The sequence below is a fragment of the Euprymna scolopes genome, chromosome 5 (genome assembly GCF_053919585.1).
Source record: "Euprymna scolopes isolate OS-2025 chromosome 5, ASM5391958v1, whole genome shotgun sequence".
Taxonomy (NCBI): Eukaryota; Metazoa; Mollusca; class Cephalopoda; order Sepiida; family Sepiolidae; genus Euprymna; species Euprymna scolopes.
In genome coordinates, this window is record NC_136486.1 from 147,026,046 (window position 1) to 147,046,904 (window position 20,859).

The window sequence follows — 20,859 nt, forward strand, 5'->3', positions numbered from 1 at the left end:
TATATATATATATATATATATATATTTGAAATTGGCATATTTAGGCAGCATTTTTTCATTCAAGCAAATAGTATTAAATGCAACGGAGACACTTTACATTATAATTCTTTTTTTTTAATTTTACAAATAAAAAAAAAGAATTATAAAATAAAGTGTCTCCGTTGCATTTAATAATATTTGTTTGAATATATATATATATATATATATATATATATTAGCAGGCCTCCCAACATTGCCCGGTCATAAAATACACTTAAACATGATATTTTCATTAATGTATATTTCTTAATTATTATTATATTATATTGGACCCAATATATAATAATTATTTAAAAACTTTCAAAAATAAAAAATAAAAAATAATGACTCGTGCGCCACTACCGAGAATCGAAACCAAAACGTTTAACTTACGATTTACTTTTTCCTTTGACGTTAATGCCTGAGCTATGAAGATATGCTTGCTGCAAGGCTCAAAATTAAAATATGAACCAATAGCTATTACGTTACGCATGCATATTCGTAATGTCGTCGTTTATTTGTTAATTTTTAGACTATTGCACCGATTTTCCCCGGTTAAAATCGAAATATAAAGTGTTGCATGGGTTCGAATACCCTATATATTAAATTTCATTAAGGGTTGGTCCCTCTGCTGCTTCGGTTGCTTAAAGACCTGAGTAGAATGTTCCAGTGAAGAATCCGTTCTTGACAATCAGCCCGACATGTGATGGCGATTTACGTGGCCCATTACCTGTCAGAGGTACGCCGCCTAATGGTCCACCCTTCAAGGCTTGCCCACCCGGATTTCAGGTGAGGCAAGTTTATTGCAGGTTGCAGGAGGCGCCTCTACTGGGCAATGCTGATGAAGATGCCCAGGCAATTTTTTCTAGGCCTGAGTGATTCCCTTCCTGACCTTGTGTTACGTCTTGCTATGTTGGGCAGCAAGTAAACATCTACTCTGTAGAGAGATGAGCCGCAAAATGTATGTTCATTGGTTGGTTAGTTGTTTTTGTTTTACGGCATATCAACTCTTTTCAGGTTATTTAATGCCAAATCCAGTGGATTTGAAGAATTTTTTTTAATAGAGTATATTTGTTTTTTTTTTTCAAATCGATTTCTATTTAACCCATAGTTGGGACCCTAACAGGGACTACCACTCCGGATCAGAGTGGACCTGGGAGCAATGCCAATTAAAGCGTGGCTCCACACTCCCCAAAGCCATCAAGCTTGGGCCTCACCATTAGATATAGTTTAAGGTCACATCCAAGACCAGATGTCTGTTCACATTGCACTTGAACTTCTGCATGTTAGAACAGTCGGGAAAGTAGGGAGGGAGTTCCAAAGTCTAACAGTTCGAGGGAAGAAACTATTTGAGTAGAAGGCATCCATGGATCTCTACAATGTAGGGGTGAGATTTTGCTATTTGTCGGGTTAGTCGAGGGGTATTTACGTCAAGGGATACAAGGGCTTGAAATTCGTCGGAGCATCTACGATTAAAATACTTATAAAATAGGCGCAGGGATACAACATTTTGTCGGTAGGACAGAGGTTGGAGTTTGGTTGACAGTACAGAACCTATTAGGTTGGTCATTACTTTTTAAACCCTGTCTAGAAATGAGAGACAAGTAGAAGATTTACCAAATGTGGCAACAATACTCTATGCATCGGCGAATGGTGACCTTGTAGAGGCAATGGATACTCCCAGACCTTGTAGAGGTACAAGATACTCTCTGGTGTATCTGCTGAGTTCTTCATACGATGTAGTAATATAGGGTTTTAAAAAAAACAAACTTACCGATATTTTACAATGCCTAGCTTGTTAATTGACTCCAACAAATCCTAAACTGATAATTTTTTTACTCTTAAAATTTTCTCTCTCACGAGCTTCGCACGTTATCACGTCCCGCATACGGCGTCTCCTCACTCTTGCGTTCATTTACAAAGCCATACATTACTGCACCGTTCGAAGAACTTAGTAGATATAAACGCCCCAGAGACTAATATATCGCATGAAGACAATAGAATAAATCAATCGAAAGTACTCGCGAGAATAGAATCTAAAACGTACGGATACTCGATGAATCATAAAAAAGAAAAGAAAATCGAAAAAGATAGTATTTAGCATTTTCAATAAGATTTGTCTTCATGAAAATATGCCCCGTATATACGCGCACACGCAGTATATATATATATATATATATATATATATATATATATATATATATATATATATATATATATATTTGTCTTTACATAAGCAGTAGTTTGTTGCTACACAGTCATGGGCGTGTTTCGGTCTACTAGTATTTACTAACTAGAGACCTCATCAGGCAACAACCCTTATTTTCGAAAATGGAATTCTAACCGATTCAGAATTCCATTTTCGAAAATAAGGGTTGTTGCCTGATGAGGTCTCTAGTTAGTAAATACTAGTAGACCGAAACATGCTCATGACTGTGTAGCAACAAAAGACAAATGTAAACTGCTCTACTTCTGTATTGGGCACTCTTGTATAAACATCGTTATATTTCACTGGTTACCCTACCTTTGGAAAATAGCAACCTCAAATTATATATATATATATATATATATATATATATATATATATATATATATATATATATATATATTATAAATATAATTATATAAATATTAATTTTAAACAAACCATCATAAAAATTTAATACAATTTTTCTTTTTTTCCCGCGCTATGTTTGTAAATTGAATATTATAGTTAATATATAATCCGTGCGTTGTTCATCTGCGGTGATATTTTCAAATGTCGGAAAATTACGCGTGGCGCATGTGATATGAAAGTCATTATGTTTTCTCTAATATAAGCGTTGTTTAAACACACACACACACACACACACACACACACACACACACACACACACATTAAAACATGATAAGCGGAAATCTTTTTAGAGCTCTTTTGGCTATCATCTCACCACGAGAAAATCGATACAATGAAAAATTTTATTGGCGAACATGTTGGGCGGACTTCTTTACATTTGCAGACTCGTTCCATTCAAGATTAAACAGGGAAGTCTCCTTTCCTTCGTAACTTTGGACTTTGCTATTGGTCAGCATTTGGTTGAGAATTCTTGTTGTGCCAATAAGTATAAAATAAAGTGGTTTGATGTACTACATAGAGCGAATTCTAAAAATCATTTTTAAATTTTGGAATCTGTCTCTATCGTGATTCTAAAATCTTCTTTGTGCCGGGAGACGGAATCGATTAAAGCGTTAAATCTCTTTGGGGAACTTTGATCCTATCTCTTCTATTTTTTTTTCTCCCACGCGGTGTCATTTTTCTCCACGCGGTGTCGTCTTATACACGTTTATCGAAGTACATTATTTATTTTAATCGTTTTTTTTTGCACCTTAAATAATTAAAAATTCTCCCATTGCGCTTTATTTCCGCCAATAATATTAGTTTTAATTGTATGCTATCGATTTTTTTCTTGACGAGATGGTAGCCGAAAGCGATTTCCGCTTACCATGTCTAAATGTTTGTATAAATGTGGTACCTCTAAACACACACACACACACACACACACACACACACACACACACACACACACACACACACACACACACAATTCATAAAGCTCATAAATACAGAGTATATAACAAACAAATGACAAAAGTCTATATTCCAAATTTCAGGATGTTGACCATCTCACAGATTATTCCTTTAATCACGGTGACATTCACAATTCTTGATAGAAATTGTTTCGTAGCGCAAAATCATTCATTTAATTATTATATCAATCATTGAACCTATTCTGCCCTTAACTCGGTATATGCCTATATAGTTTCCACGCTTTCCCGATTCGGTAAATCATTTTACCCTGAGGAATATTCTGTACTAACATATTCATCATCGTAGTATTGATCTGTTTTCAATGAACACAAACACTTCAATATATTTTATACAGACAATCTTTTAGTGGATTGTTTCATCTTATAAAATAAAGTCAGTTTAATTTTTCGTGAAATGAGCTGAAACATCACTAAAATTATTTCGTTTTGCGTTTTTTTTTTACAAAAGAGTCACCATTTATCAAGGCCCGGAGGCCACTCGAGGATAAGGGTTAATGGGTAGATCATAAGTCAATGGGATTATAGCATAGTAATCATAAGTAGTGGAAATTTTGTAAATTGGATTACTTAGGCGGACGGTTCACCAAGAACTTGTTTATATTGGACTTGAAGACAATCAAATTATAGTCAACTGGAAAGCAGGCAAACGGAAGAGAGTTCCACAGTCGTGCAGTTCTAAGAAAGAAGCTGATGGAATCAGATAAAGAGTGGGAGAAATTATTGATAGTGGTCTTGGCTAGACGAGTGTTTTTCGTGAAAGTTTGGCGTTTATCTATTTTCTGTAATCCACGTACTTTAAAGAAATTAGGATCCCAGACAACGCCATATAGCGCTGCTAGGCTTATATAAAAAATAAAGTCAGTTGCCCATTCGAAGTTTGGGATTAATTTCAGACATATATTATCTGTATTGTTACAAACATAAAATATGCTTTCAACGTTTTTTATATTTAGTCCTGTTCAATATTTTATATAGAGCAAGGCGAAGGAGTTCTGACGCTTACAGCCAGAATTCGCTTGTTCTAATTTTAAGCAATGTGTGTATGTGCATGTGTATAAGAAAAAGAGAGAAACAGAAAGTTGGTTCCATAGTAGAGGTAACGAGTTCAAAGCGCATTTAAGCATGAGGATTTATACTGTTATTTTGCTTTAAACTGAAAAACATTTCATATTGTTTTATAACACTTTTATTAAATTTCTATAACCCATGTTCTTTATGTGCTCCACTGAGTTTCAATCTATAGTTCTCGACATAAAATAACAAACACTCGTCTACCTTCAACAACTGTCAACAACTTCCCACACTCTCTATCTGTGCCTAAAACTAAACGAAAATTGCACGAGCAAAGTTTTCAATACCGTGATGCTGCTTCCCAGCTGACTATAACATTGCCGTTTTCAAGTCTAATGTAAGTTCTTGTTTGTCTAATATAATTAAATTTACCGAAGTTTCATCATTTCAGATCATCATGGTGTTGTCTCGTCGTCTACCTAACACATTAACCCTTATACTTAAGTCCCCCCTACATTTACATTTTTTGTGGAGTATTTTATTACTTAGAAGATGTACTAGAGCTATTTTTAGAAAAAAATGCGTGCAGTATACCGAGAAGAAAAACGATGGCCGACTTGAAAGATATTGCCATCGGTAGAAGGCGAAACCACTGATTTCACTCATTCTAAAGAGTTAATATACAGTGAGAATCCCTAACTTCGAAAACTTCTGTTTTTACTTATTATTTTTCGTAATTTTTTGAAGTGATACTGATTTAGGCATGACAAATATGTACGTAATGTTTTTCCTTAAATGTTTTTTTTATAATCAGCCAGTATCTGCAGGTTATCGCCCCAAACCAACAGTAATCGCTGGTAACCAACAATGCTGACAATCGCAGACAGTGGCTTCCACTAGTTGCCACTGGACAACAATGCCCAACAGTGGAAGCCAGATTATTTCATTTGAGTCACGACTGCCAGTGTCCAGGAACGGCAATGGCCACTACCACCACCACATTTCATACTCAACTGTGAACTCTGAGAAGTTTAGCAAATAGATGCGAAAATAATTTCTTATGTTTTGAAAGGTTTAACGAGGGTATAGGCGTAAGTAAACCAACTCAGAATAACTATTTAGCCTATCACAACCCCCACCCCAAATGAGTTTCAGTTAATCAATGCTGATAATAAGATTTCTAACCTGCGGTGTGTAGCTCTTAATCTTATGTTCTAAATAAACAACATTCTAATATATAAATGCATTATGTTTATCCCATTGTTTTATTGTAAAAATAATATAAATAAATAAAAGAATCGGAAATAAGGCTTACTTGTTTCCGATTCCAATACCAATTCCGATACATCAAAACGTTCCGATTTTCCTAATCCTGATTGATCGTCCCAACACCAAGAGTAAGCAACTAGTGCTGTATATTGCCTTCTAGCTCAGGTCTGCACAGTACTATTTCTTCTCGTTGTGCATTCTCTCAGACACTCCATGTTTACTGTTACAGGTATTAATGTCATTGCTTTTCTTTATGGGCGATGGAAGGTCAATTTATTATTTAATAACTTCAAACTTAAAAGTTTAAAGCACTTTTAAAAAATTACATGAACGGGTTTATTATAAAGTTATTTCGAGACTTATGATGTTACGCTTTCCGTTGGAAATTAATAAATACAATATACCTCTCACCTTCTCTCGTTTATCTTTCTCTAAGGGAACATATAAATTACTCTAGTCAAGAAGAATTGATTCTTTCTCTGACCAAGTATAGAAAAAATAATACGCGTTTACTTGCCAAATAAGTATAGTTACACAATTTTAAAAAGTAACGCCATTAAAAGTGTTGGAATAACGAAAGGCGGTGCTAATCGTTTGTCCCCTACACTTAACTAGAATCAGTAATAATCACTAAATTTACTCTATGAATTACTTGAAGTATCCCTAATAATTTGAATTTAATAATATTTATAAATATATACAGTACTACGCAAAAGTTTACGACATATTGAAAAGGTTTCCTTACATATTTTAACAAAGCTCGGACGCACATATGGCGACTGTATGCATGCACCGAGCCGTATACAAAATGATGTCATGACGAGGAAGAAAAGAAAATGATAAAGAAAAGAACGTGTGTTCAGACTGAGGATCTGGATCAGATTAACGTCCGAAAGGATCACGATCATGTTAGAGACGTGGATAAGGTCACGCATAGCCGGAGCTTGAGGAATTAAGTTTTTTTTCTTCTTTTCTTTTTTATTACATTTTCACCCCAAACAAGGCACATTGCCACTTTGATGTAGGGGGCTACTATCAGGGACATAAGCTACAGGGGTACTATATAGACAGCAAGATGTCGGTTCACGTTACATTTGAACTTCTGCATGTCAGTACAGTTGGGGATGCAGGGACTCGGAAGGGAATTCCAAAGTCTAGCGGTTCTAGGGAAGAAACTACTGGAGTAGAAAGCTCTCTTATATCTAGGGATCTCTACTGTGTAGGGGTGGGATTGAGCTGCTTGTCGGGTTTGCCGGGGGTATTTTTTTTCGAAGGGGCACAAGTGCTTGCAGTTTTTCAGAGCATTCACCATTAAAATACTTGTAGAACATGCAGAGGGATGCAACATTTCGTCGGTGGGACAGAGGCTGAAGCTTGGATGACAGTTCAGGACCTATCAGATTAAAACCTGAAACAGCGAGTTGAATTTCTTTATTATTCCTGGTTTTTGTCTCTTTTGCGACGGAGTCTACAACGTGTTGGGCGCCGAGTGTGTAAACGTGTGTAACGTTACATATTCATAAAAGTTAATTTTATGAAACTTTTGTGCCATCAGTTTTAAAGAATAATAAAAATATCCCACAAATAAAAAATTGATGTTTAATAATGCAAAATGCGTAATGCACATAATAAATCATCTATTAATATCTCGTAGCGTAACCGTTATTGTTAATTTAGAGAAATCCTGTACGGGTTTCCTGCATTTTTCTTACCTAATATATCCCCATTCTCTACGAAAATATTCCTATATTTGACGCCGCTTTTACATGGCCGTTCTTGGAATTCTAGGTTTCATCTCTACCCATATATTTTTAATCAAACTGAGATCTGGGTATTTATTTGGCCACTTTAGAATTTCTATTATATTTTACCTTAATCTATAATATAAATCTCATCTGTCTGTTTAAATGTATGTATGTATGTATGTATGTCTCGCAAAAACTTTCGACAGAGGCGACGGATTTTCATGAGATCGGTATCGTTTTGAAGCTCGACCCTTCAGACGACAAATAGTAGTCCAAAAACATTAATTCCTTCACCCTCAATTGGGCACTTTTCTACAGGGAGGGGTCGCTTTTTCGCTGATATTTTCAAAAGTGATCGCTTATGTTCGATTGTCTAGCCTTAATTTAAACCTATGTCATTTCCGGTTTGACAGTGAGCGCAACAGATAACACGTCACGTTTTTTTTCACTTTGTTTTCCTCTTTCGCGGTACGGGTTCGAGTCTGCCTGTCTACCACCACTTTTTTTGCGCTCGCAATTTTCCTTTTTTTTTGTTGCTCAACCAACACCCTTACACCCCTCCCCCACTTTTTTCCGCCTTCGCGTCACGGGTTCGATCCTGCCTGCCTACTGCCTACTACAACTTTTTTTTTTTTTTGCTCAACACACATCTACAAACACCCGGTCAACGCCGGGTACCCAGCCTAGTTATTCATATTCAAGCTTTACAGTATGTTTATGGTAGTGGTCTAGGTTGGGTTTTGTTACAAACAAAACGCAACCTGGTTTCGAGTCCAGCGCATGCGCATTGATGTAAATTCCTCTCCAAAATGTGTTCCGTTCGTCCTCATGTTGTTTCAGAACATCATGTGATTGCATGACGACTGACAGAGCAATTGGTTTAAGTACGTCCAATTTCCACTCGGCACAGAAAGAGAAAAAAGTGTAAAGGAAAGAAGCGCAAAGAGTAAGTCGAACGAACGGAGAAATAAAGAAAACTTTGTACGGACCTTCGTTCTGATAAGGTACAGCAAACTATGTATTATGGTATCCGTTCGATGCTCAGTTAAGGATTAATAGAGATTAGTCATCACATTTACGCTCACTTTTTCTCGGAAACCATTGAGTCAATCTTGCTGAAATTTTGTATGGGTATTTGTTATGATAAAGTACAACTAAGTATTATTGTACTCGTTCGAGACTCCTAAAGGATCAACAGAAATGAGTATTTAATGCAAAAATGACCACAAATTTAACCATATTCAATCATCAATTTGGCATAAGCACTCATTCTAAGTCAATGGACTATAACATTTTCCTGTTTTTAAACGGGTAAAAAGTCTAGTTTATTTACTAACTAGAATGGCGATCCGGCGTTGTCCGGGATTGAATGATGATCAACGAATGTTTCTGTTATATCCATACTTTAAATAAGAATAGAGCAAGAAACACGGGGTCATGGGTGAAAGACAAAGGGGTTTATTTACAAGTGAATGCAGGTAACATAAGAGTTACTCGACATATTTTCTTATTCCCTTCCTGTCTTTTTTCCTTCTCTCTTAGTCACGTGAGAGGGTCAATATATCCATAGTTCATTTCATCTATGAAAGAATGTTAGGTTATTTCATTACACCAGTTTCATACTCCAATATTTTATATCGAAATCGGTAAAATCGCTCATTTTTCAATCAAATCGATTGATTGCCTGCTCTAGTTGGGGATTCATCGCGGTGCATCAGGAGGAAACTTCACATACCTTCCCACAGTAACTTAATCAACAATACATTGTAGTCTACATTGCACTATAGATAACCTACTATTGATTTTATAAAATTATTTTTCTATATATAATAGCTTGAATTAAAGTTTAAAATTAAAAAATCAAATATAATGCTTCAATTGTGCTCTAAGCAAACATTCATTTTGGACGCGCTTCTGTTATATCAAATAACCTACTGTTGATTTTATATGCATAGCTTTTCTGCTTGTGCGGTGATAATGGTTTGTATTTAAGTTTAAAATGAAAAAGTAACATGGTGCAATTGTGCTTTAAATAAAAACATTTATTTCGGATATGCCTCTATCATATCAAAGTACCTACTGTTGATTTTATATGTTGGGCCTTTCAGCTTGTGTTGTAATAAAACTTATCAAATGCACTTGTGGTGTAGGCTGTTTAAATTGTTAACTTTGGTCAAAATGGTTTGTTCATTCTTTCATCGAATTATTTCGATTATCGATTATTGATACTCATAAAATATTCCCATATAAAATCCATCTAAGAACACTGCAAGATAGATTAAGTACATTTGTGTGAAATTTCATGAAAATCGCCGCAGCCGTTTTCGAGTCCATAGGAAACTAACTCACAAACACGGGCACATACAGTCATACACACAGACAAATCCCCTAGTATATATATATATATATACCACAGACCTAGGTAAGAGAATTCTAACTTTATCAAATGGAATATTAATTATTAAATGTGGGAAGGTCTTCAACGTATAGCGCATGTTTTTCAAGACGCTAAAATGTACGGCCGCCTCATTCAACAAAATGTACAGTGAAGAGTGGACAATGCAGAGTGGGTAAATGAACAGCTGAGATGTGAAATACGTAATGCAGCAACAAAGATACAAGAGAAATTCCAAAGACCTTAAAATCTCGATATATTGCTGATACAATTTGTCAGAGACTGAGGTACCATTCGACCATTCGTAGATTAGTCAGACTCGCTAACAACAATCCAGATAGTTGTGCGAACAGGCAAGGGTCAAGGTGTAGTATTTGCTCTATGCATAGTCATGGCAAGAGAAACCTTTGTTGGAGAGGAGAGCGACCGGTGATTAAACCAAATCGACCATACAACTAAAATATTAGACACAAAAAAGAAAGGCAACATCACAGACAAAGAAGAATGACAAACAGAAATTTCAGTTCCAAAAAAACGGTAGGAACCGTTCTTTTTTATTGACAAACAAAAACGTGAGATCGTAAGGCAAAAAAAAAAAAAAATAAATAAAATAAATAAATAAATAAAATAAAAAATAGATAAGTAAAATAAAATAAAAAAAATAAAATAAAATAGATTGCCAGGATCAGGAGCTGGACGTCAGTAGGCACTCGAAAGTAGGTGTCAGTGGGCTGCTGAGTTGGACGTCAGTGGGCACTTGAAGGTGGGTCTCAACGGGCTGCTGAGCTAACATCAGTGGGTACTGGAAAGTGAGTGTCAGCGGGCTGCTGAGCTGGACGTCAGTTAGCACTGGAATCAGTAACCGGACGTTGGCAGGATTTAGTGTGCACTGAGAGGGGTAGCTTGACAGCTACCGGTACTGGAACGGGTAACCGAATGTTAACAGGCTCTGGCATAGTAGCCATACGTCGACCGGCACTAGAAGGCTGTAGGAGGCACCGAGGGCTGGAAGGCTGCAGGAGGCAACTAGGGATGCTGGAAGGAGCTAGATGAGTAGGCAGGCGTCTAAGAGTGCAGAGTGCAGGCAGTGGAGGATGAAAAACTTTCAGAATGTTAGCCCTGAAAAGGTCTGTTTGTGAAAACCTTTCTGAGTTGTGGAAAAACTTTCTGTTTGAAAAACCGCCACCGCTGCTGAGAGCTTTAGACTGTGCGCGTCGAAATGTCAACTCCTCGCTCTCCCTCCCCGCCGTATGCCGAATGGCAGCAGGCTGTATTCATGGAAGACTATTGTTACAACAAGTGCTGCTCTTAGAAGAAGAAAAAAGAAAACAAATGAATAGAATTAAATCTCCTTCAAATCAGTCACAATAGTTTCAGATTTAAATTTATAGTGTTTATGTCAGATTCAGCTCAGAATCAAAGTCTCTCCTATTTTGTTAAATGAAAAAAAGGTTGAATTTAGGTTTCTTGTGTTTCAGTTCGAAATAGGGAAAAGGGGTATTGCTATTTTTAGCACAAAGTCAGTAGTTCCGTTTGTCTACCAACAGACGGCGTCTGTGAGAATGTTTACAAATAAAAATGGCCGGCGTATTGAAAATACACACCTCGACGTAAGCGCACCACGACAGCTTCTTTGAGACAATTTTGTTTTGTTTTAATGATCTGACCGATTTCCTCCACTATTTGAACTCTTACTTAATCGTCCCCATATTAGTCACTGTGTTGCCTAAAATATATCCCACAAATTCCATAGTGATCTGTTCATTAATATTGGAGATGATCATGCAACATAGGTATATAAATATATACACTTAAGTTTATATGGAGACAATAGTATACAATTGTAGATAGATATTAAAATATTTAAATTAAGTTTCAGGAAGAAATATTCGTATGTTACTCGTGTTTCAGAGTTTTTATACCATGTTCATACAAAGCTAACAAATGGGCAACCATATACCCATATATACCCCCCTCACCATAAATCTAAGCTATTAAAGCTGTAAAATAAGCAAAACAGTCATACCTTATCAGAAGTAAACATTGGTTGAAGCAACACACACAGTTCCTTATAATAAAAATTAAATTTAAAATAATACGTTTTGAAATTAATAAACAGGTTTCCACGATACCATAGAGTTACATAGTAAGTTACTGAAGAAGGTCTAAGGTTACATCAGCCGAAACGTCATAGGAATTGCATTCGATATAAGAATAGTAGTCCGACTAATTCAAATACTTCGGATATTTTTTTTTCGTTAAACATTTTTAATGTTAACAATTCGGTTTTTTGTTTCAATTCATTATTATTTTTATACTGTACGCGGACAACGCTGGATAACCTTGCTGGTTTATTTATGTAGCTTCATTTCTGACTGTTGCTCTCTATGTTAGATTTGTTGACTAGTTATCTGGACACATTAAGATAAAAACGCTTAACTTTAGCTGACACCGATAATAGTTTGAACGACACTGTATTAATAAGCTGCGCAGATCAAATCAAATAACGTCACGACATGGCCCATTGACCGATTTATATATCGAAAGAAAATCACCCGATAAAGAAATGTGCGCTTAAAGACACCCGTTGGTTAAATTTCATAGATAATTAGAAGAATACCCGTCTTAGGACAGGTAAAATAAAAGACCTTCGTGAAAATTTAGACACTTTCAAATTTTCTGAATATTTAACAATATATATATATATATATATATATATATATATATATATATATATATATATACACACACAAAAGAGTCACCACTTACCAAGGCCCGGAGACCACTGGAGTATAAAGGTTAATGATTGTACAGTAGTCAATGGGAAAATGTCGTAGTAATCGTTAGTAGTGTAAATTTGGTAAATTGGATTACTTAAGAGAAACGGATCATCAAGAACTTGTTCATGTTGGTTTGAAGACAACCATATTGTAGTCAGCTGGAAAAGCAGAAAAACGGAACAGAGTTCCACAGGCGTGCAGTTTTAAGAAAGCAGCCTTGTTTATGGAATCTATGTTTAGGATTAGGCACAGATAAAGAGTGGGTGAAATTAATTGATAGTGGTTCAGCTAGACAAGTGTTTTTCGTGAACGTCAGGCGAGGAGGGGCCATAGATCGTAGCTCAGATGAGCACTTCCCATGAAAATAATAAAGCAGAGACAGGCTCACAACGTCTCTTCTGGGAAAAGAGGTTGCAGGGAAGAGAAAAGGACATCTTCCACTAGGCTACGAAGTCTATTTTGAAATCTTTCAAGGCAGGATAAGGTGCTTCTAGTAGCTCCTGCCCAGATGTGGCAACAGTACTCCATCCTTGGACGTACTTTGCTCTTATACAGGTAGAGAATTGCATCAGCAGTAAGATATCTACTGGAGTGGTAGAACAATCCCACTATTTTTCCAGCAGTCTTGGCAACGGATTTGGTGTACGTGTTCCATCTAAGATGAGGAGTAAAGGTCAAACCTAGAAGCTTGTCCAAACATGGAGCCTCCCCAAGACGCAAGCCATTCATTTCAATTGATGCCAGACGTGGATCAGAGCGTTGATAATGGAAAGATAGAATCTTGGTTTTATATGCATTAAAAGTAACCAACCACCTTTTTCTCCATTGCACTACATGATAAGATCAGAGGAGAGAGGATCAGAGAGAACTTGGTGATTTACGGCCTTTGAAGTGTTGCCAGTTGCCATGTATAATAGTGTCGTCAGCATATATGCCTACAAATGATCTTAGGATGTGATTTGGGAGACCTTGATGTAGATCAGAAAGAGAGTTGGGCCCAGGATGGACCGCTGAGGGACTCCGGATTATTTTTGCTAAGGTGGTTGACTATTTCTCTATTTGACAGATATTCTAGCAACTTACTTATGACGCACAGGAGACTGATTGATCTGTATTAAGAGGGAGATGATTGGTCACCTGAATTTTTAAATACGGAGCATACTGATCAATTTTTCCGATTCTGATACCGATTCCGATTAATCGTCCCAACACTAATATATATATATATATATATATATATATATATATATATATATATATATATATATATATATAAAAGATCTGTAGTTGTTAATTTTTTATATTATTAATATTATTATTATTATTATTATTATTATTATTATTATTATTATTATTATTATATATTATTAACAGTATTGAAACGCTGTTCTTTTTATTATTTAATTTCACTTCCTACACGACAAAGTAGTTACCTCCTTGTTTATTTTGCGTCGCCCCTTTGTTTGACGGACGTATTTTTTATTTTATTTAAAAAATCTTTTTATGTGCATAAAAGTTATCCATGGACACATGTTTTAGGCTACCAGTCATCATCAGCATGGCTATATTTTTTTGGCAACAATCGAACCCATAACTACATGATCCAGATTGCAGATTATGTAGTCCTGAGTTAGATCTTTGTTATTTTTGGCAGACCACACTCTCGCACTTTCCCTTCTCTTATTTGGTAAAGCAGCCCATTTATTGCTAAAGCTGCGGAATGGTTTCTTGTTGCTATGTTTAAATATGTTTACGTGCATAAAAGGTATTCATGGACACGTGATTCTGGCTACAATCCCTCATTAGCATGGCTAGACTTTTTTTTTTTAGCCAGGATCGAAGCCATAACTATATAATTCGCAGCCTGGATTATGTAGTTATGGATTTCATCCTTGCTAAAATAGAATAATTTCAGGGATTTGTTACTTTTATATCACTTTTATGTGCATTAAATCTTTTATTTAGTTCATGCTAAGTTTCGCCAACGTATATCCTCATATCTCTCCAGTAATAATGAATCATTGGGTTGAGTGGTTGTAATTATAGTGGATTGTTTCTGCGCTACGAAACAGGGTATGTCAAGATTTGAACATTTTAACATGCGGAAAGAAACGGTAAGATGAATAACATCTTCGAATTCGGAATATAGACTTGTCACACACACACTATTTGGAATATGGACTTCTTGTGACACACACACACACACACACACACACACACACACACACACACACACACGAATTTTTTATCCTGAGCTCCCAGATTCAACAGAGATTAGACCATTCCTATACTGATCCGATCCCTGTTAGTTTTGCGGTGGGAGTTTAGTTTTGTGCAGTTCTAGAAGATTCACCCTCCCAGGCTTTGCCTTTTCTCTTTAAGAAGGGATTAGTTTATTGCTAATTGCCTGATGTTCCCTTACCGGGGAACGCCTATGGAGCTATCCAGATATTTTTTGCAGGTTAGAGTGTTCCTCTTCGGGGGCACTGACTTCTCAATCGGACTTTCTGACCCTGGTGTCTAAGTTCTTGCAGTGGGAGTAAACTAAAAATCATGTTTATATATATATATATATATATATATATATATATATATATATATATATATATATATATATATATATGTGTGTGTATGTGTGTATGTGTGTATATGGATGCGTATGTGTGTATATGGATGCATATGTGTATATATGTTTAAATAAAAGCCAGATTGTACTTTAGAAAAAAAAATACCGATTTCATTATAAAAATAAAAAGATAAAATATTCTAACTCACCATGATACAATGCACTTGTGCCCCCTTCGACGTATATATCCCCGACAAACTCGTGTAGCAACAAAATCATACCTTTCCCTTTTGAGGCCCCTAAATGCCGGAAATCCTTCTACTCTAATAGTGTCTTCCCTTTGAACAGCTAGACTTTGGAATTCCTTTCTTGCCACCCGCTTCCCTAACTGTACTAGCATGCAGAAGTTTAAATGTAACATATACTAACATCTTGCACATCTTCCCTAAACATAATTTCAAATTGTAGTCACTTACGTCCAAGTGGCGATGAGCCTTATTTGGGGTGAATGTGAATAAAAGTAAGCAAGTAAACAAACAAACAAATAAATAAAAAAATAAATACTGCAAGTTTAATTTAGCTCAATGATTAAGACTTTAAGTCCAATAAAGCTCATATAATTCAGTAGAATACAGAATTTATGACAAAATTGATATAACACACCATAAATATTATTTATCTTTGTGTACGTATTTCAGAAATTTATTGCCCACTCAACTCTAAGGTAGGCAAATAAAAGTAATAAGCAGACTATCTTGAGCACATAAAATTATTTATCAATTCGTTTCAGGCAAAAATAACAATGAAATTGCCCCATGATCATGAATACAAAAAATAAAAAGTAAAAATAAAAATGATAAAAATAATGATGGTGATGATGATGATGATGATGATGCCACTTATAGTAGGAGCGCTAGAAGCAATCCCGAAAAACTTTGAAAAGAGAATGGGAGAGATTGGAATCAGAAGGTTGGCTGAAAAGAAACAACATATAACAATAATGAAAATGGATAAAATATTAAGGAAAACCCTTGAATGCGGAGACTAACACACATGAGCTATAGACACAAACTGAAATACAGAAACTGCTACAGATGTAAAACATAAAGGACCATCACATGGAATCAAGAAAACTGAAACTGTTTGATTGTAAGTTTACACCCCCTCTGCGGTCCTGTCTTCCGCCCCCTTTTTCCATGTGTTGCTATAAACAGGGACACACCAAATAAGTGAGAATCAAGGAAATTGAAAAGACCGAAGAGAGAGAGAGAGAGAGAGAGAGAGAGAGAGAGAGAGAGAGAGAGAGAGAGAGAGAGAAGTACTAACCAGACCTCCATTAGATGAGTGCAAAAAAACCCCCAAAAAACTGGGACCTTGGGGAGGCTTATTGCCATCCTAATTCCAGTGAAGACTAATGGTCGCTGTCAATGAGGAAAATAGTAAGCGGCTGTTGCGATAACGCAAATTCATCTGTAAACGTTATCCAAAGCAATAGAGAGTACTGGAAATCTGGGGAGGCTTATTGTCATTCAGACTATAGAAAACACAAGTTGTTAGAACTCTTTGATGATGGCCTGGGTGACTACTAGTGAGTATGTTGCCACATTAGGGCTGGTGAATCTGCTACTAGTCTTTCATTCTTAGAAAGGGTTCCAAAGAGAATCGCACACCTTATAAGTCCCGCATAGTTAGCGAGGCTTCAATCTCTGGCCCATCGACGAAATGTTGCATCCCTCTTCCTGTTTTACAAGTATTTTAATGGTATGTGCTCCGATGAACTACAAGCCCTTGTACCCCATCTGCGTAAATAACAAGCAGTAAAATCCCACCCTACAGTAGAGATTCCCAGTTGCCAGGAAGCCTGTTACTCTAATAGTTTCTTCCCTTAGACTGCTAGACTTTGGAATTCCATTCCAAGTTCCTGTTTCCCCCTTGTACTGACATGCAGAAGTTCAAATGTAATGTAAACAGACATCTTGCTGCTCAACTCCCTACATAGTATCTATGCAGATTATGTCTCAGACAGTAACCCCCGACATCAAAGTGGCAATGTGCCTTGTTTGGAGTGGAAATGCAATAATAATAATAATAATAATAATAATAATAATAATAATAATAATAATAATAATAATAATAGGAAGCGGACACCATCAGAGCAACAGAAATGAAAGAGAAAATTGGAAAGGAATACCTCAGGAGAACAAGAAAATTTCTGGAAACTAAATTATATAGTAGAAACCTAATAAAAGGTATAAATACATGGGCAGTGTCACTAGTGAGGTACTCTGGACCGTTTATAGGATGGACAAAAGAAGAACTGAGAAAGCTCGACCAGAAAACCAGAAAACTCATGACCATGCATAATGCACTACACCCAAAGGACGATATTGACAGAGACTACGTGAAAAGGAAAGGCGGCGGGAGAGGACTGATCTCTATAGAAGACTGTGTGAAGGACACAAAAAAGAACTAGAAAAATACATAATGCAAAGCACTGAAAGGATAATTATGGCAAGGAGAGACACGGAGAAACCCAATAAAACAGAAAACAGAAAACAGAGAGACAAAACGAGAAAAGAGAAATGGGAAGAGAAACAACTCCACTGAAGATTCATAAGAATGACAAAAGATTAGAATAACGAAAACACCTGGACATGGATGCGAAAAGGACGCATAAACCGAGAAACTGAATCTCTAATAACTGTAGCACAGGATAACTCGATAAGAACCAACCATATCAAAGCAAGGATCGATAAAACACAAGAAAACAGCAAATGCAGACTCTGTGGACAAAGAGACGGAACGATAAACCATATAGTAAGTGAATGCAGCAAACTGGCCCAAACGGAATACAAAAACAGGCACGACCAAGTGATGAGCGCGGTGCACTGGGAATTGTGCAAACAGCTGCATTTTCAGCGTACAGATAAATGGTACAAGCATAAACCCGAAACAGAACTCGAAAACGAGAACCACAAAATCCTATGGGACATGGACATACAAACGGACAAACCCATTCAAGCAAGAAGACCAGATGTTGTAATAATTAACAAGAAAGAGAAATCCTGTTAAATCGTAAACTTTGCTGTCCCAGCTGACCACAGGGTGAGTATGAAAGAAAAGGAGAAACGAAGCAAATACACAGAACTAGCCTGAGAGTTAAAAGGGATTTGGATGATGAAGAAAATCAAAATAGTACCGATAATAGTAGGAGCACTAGGAACAATTCCGAAAAACCTGGAAAAAAGAATGTCAGAAATTGGAATCAGAGGAATAGCTGCAAAAATACAACGCCTAACGATAATGAAAACGGCTGAAATATTAAGGAAAACCCTTGAATGCGGAGAATAACACAAGACAATATAACGAAGAAGCGTTATAGGGAATGAAGAACACCGAAGCTGCAGAACTACATGTTCTACATCCCCATCATGCATCCCCTCCATTGTTACACCACCGTTCCCCCAATAGAAAAGTGATATCAAAGAGCCGAGAAGGGTCAAGGAGGATGGGAAGACCGAGGAGGGAGTACTGGCCAGACCTCCGCTGGACAAATGTGAAGAGAACTGGGATCTTGGGGAGGCTTAGTGCCACTCAAATTCCAGTATAAACTAATGGCCACTGCCGCGAGAAATCAATGGTAAGAGGCTGTTGCGATGATGCAAATTTATTTGCAGATGCTATCGAAGGAGGAGGAGAGAGCTGGACGTCTGGGGAGACTTGTTGTCACTCAGCTTCCAGAGAACACCACAGGTCTTCAATCAGATCGTTTGTTGACTTGTGTGAAAGCTCCATGTGAGCCAATAATAAAATAATAATAATAAAACAAGAAAATACAAAAATCTTATTTTTTTTATTCGTTTTATGGCAGACTAAGATAATTGGATTCAAAATTAAAATTAAAATATGTTTTAAAGGGTGAATGATGCACGTATCTAAAAAGTTCTGTGAAATATCATATTTTAATAAAAGATGCTGAATTTCTTCGGAAAAAAATTAACTGAATAGCATATAATTTTCAACTTTAAGATGCATATAGGTGCAGAAAGAGCAATGTAAAATATCTCATTACATTGATGGAAAGTTTTTCTTTTTTTTTTTTCTCAGAACTGTCCGCCCGTGGAACACAATATCGAGGGGCTGCTTCCCAGCTTACTACCGCCTGGTAGCTTTCAAGTCGAATGCAAAAAGCCGCCCTCTTAAATAATCAAATTCTACCCAAGTTCCACCACTCCCGATCATCACGGTGTTGTCTCACCAGCCATCAGACACTCTTTAATCCTCATCCTCGAGTGTCGTTCAAGCTTTCATAAGCGGTATTTTATTTTTTTATTGTAAAAAAAAAATAAAACAGATAAAAGTGCACATAAGTATTGAGTGTTTAAAAATGACCATTTTTTTTTTGTTTTTATTAAAAAAAACAAACAAACAAGAAAATAACATCACCCATTGCCAGTCACGTATTCCTTCCTTTCTATGTAATAAAAAAAAGGTGTCATAAGCCCCCCCCCCTCCCGCACATCTTAATAACATTAATCGACTTACCCGGAATAAAAGCGACGATTCTTTCATCTAAATGCAGACACTAGTCATGTTTCGTCATGAACACGGGGTTACCAATTTCGATATGTAAGCAAAACGCATTAGCGTGGCCTTCCTGGTGTTTGTAATGTCAAAGATATTCCAATCAGCGAGTTGGGGGTTAAGTAATTATCCAGACGACTTGCCAAAAAAAAAAAAAAAAAATAAATAAATAAAATAGAATAAAAAATAAAAAAGAAAAAGAAGGGAGGAGGGTGAATAATTTTAGCTTTTTTCATTCGTCTGCAACGAAGCTAGAAACCACGTGTCGTAGGAGGCCACTTCTCGCTTGTCTGGCCTCTTTATCAGCAACGTGTTTTGATAGCGCCCACTTTAGGATCTTCACTACTGTCATTCATGTTAACGCGTGATGTGTACTAGAATCTAAGTACAAAAAAGCCACCTTAAAGGTCTGATTATAAAGACAAAGAATGATATTAGTGTTACTAGTGTACAATCTATGTCAAAAATGATAAAAATATGTTTAATCAGTGTTCGTACTCTGTTTATCTAAAAGTATTTAATTTGTTTTACATATGAATCACCCACCACATCAAGGCCCGAGGGTCACTCGAGGATAAGGGTTAATGAATGTACGATCGTTATCAGGAAAACAGGGTAGAGATCTTTAGTTGTAGAAATTCGGTATGATTTGATTATCCAAGAGGTCAGCTCATCAAGAACTTGTTTACATTGGATTTGAAGACGACCATGTTGTAGTCTGCCGGAAAATCATAAAATTACGTTAAAAATTTAATTTTACGTATGTAAATTTTTATTATCATTTCTGATGACCTAAAGTAAAAAAAATATTCACCGTTTACTGTTTATTATATAGTAAAATATATCATTCAGGATTCATTTTAGGCGACGGAGTTGTTTAACTTACTATTTGCTTCCTCATTT

At 36.3% G+C, this 20,859-nt stretch overlaps 1 protein-coding gene across 3 annotated transcripts in view; it reads right to left on the reverse strand.

Annotated features, from left to right (window-relative positions):
• LOC145277012 (basic phospholipase A2-like) overlaps positions 1–20,859 on the reverse strand; it is a 90,120-nt gene that overhangs the window by 33,455 nt on the left and 35,806 nt on the right. Inside the window, exon 2 of one of the 3 annotated variants that reach the window (XM_080128612.1) lies at positions 19,918–20,094. The exons of 1 other annotated variant lie outside the window; for it this stretch is intronic. The gene's annotated coding sequence lies outside the window, so the exon portion shown is untranslated. Of the gene's footprint in view, positions 1–5,932; positions 6,078–19,917; positions 20,095–20,859 lie in introns of those variants that run through there. One more of the 3 variants, XM_080128613.1, reaches the window with a different exon arrangement.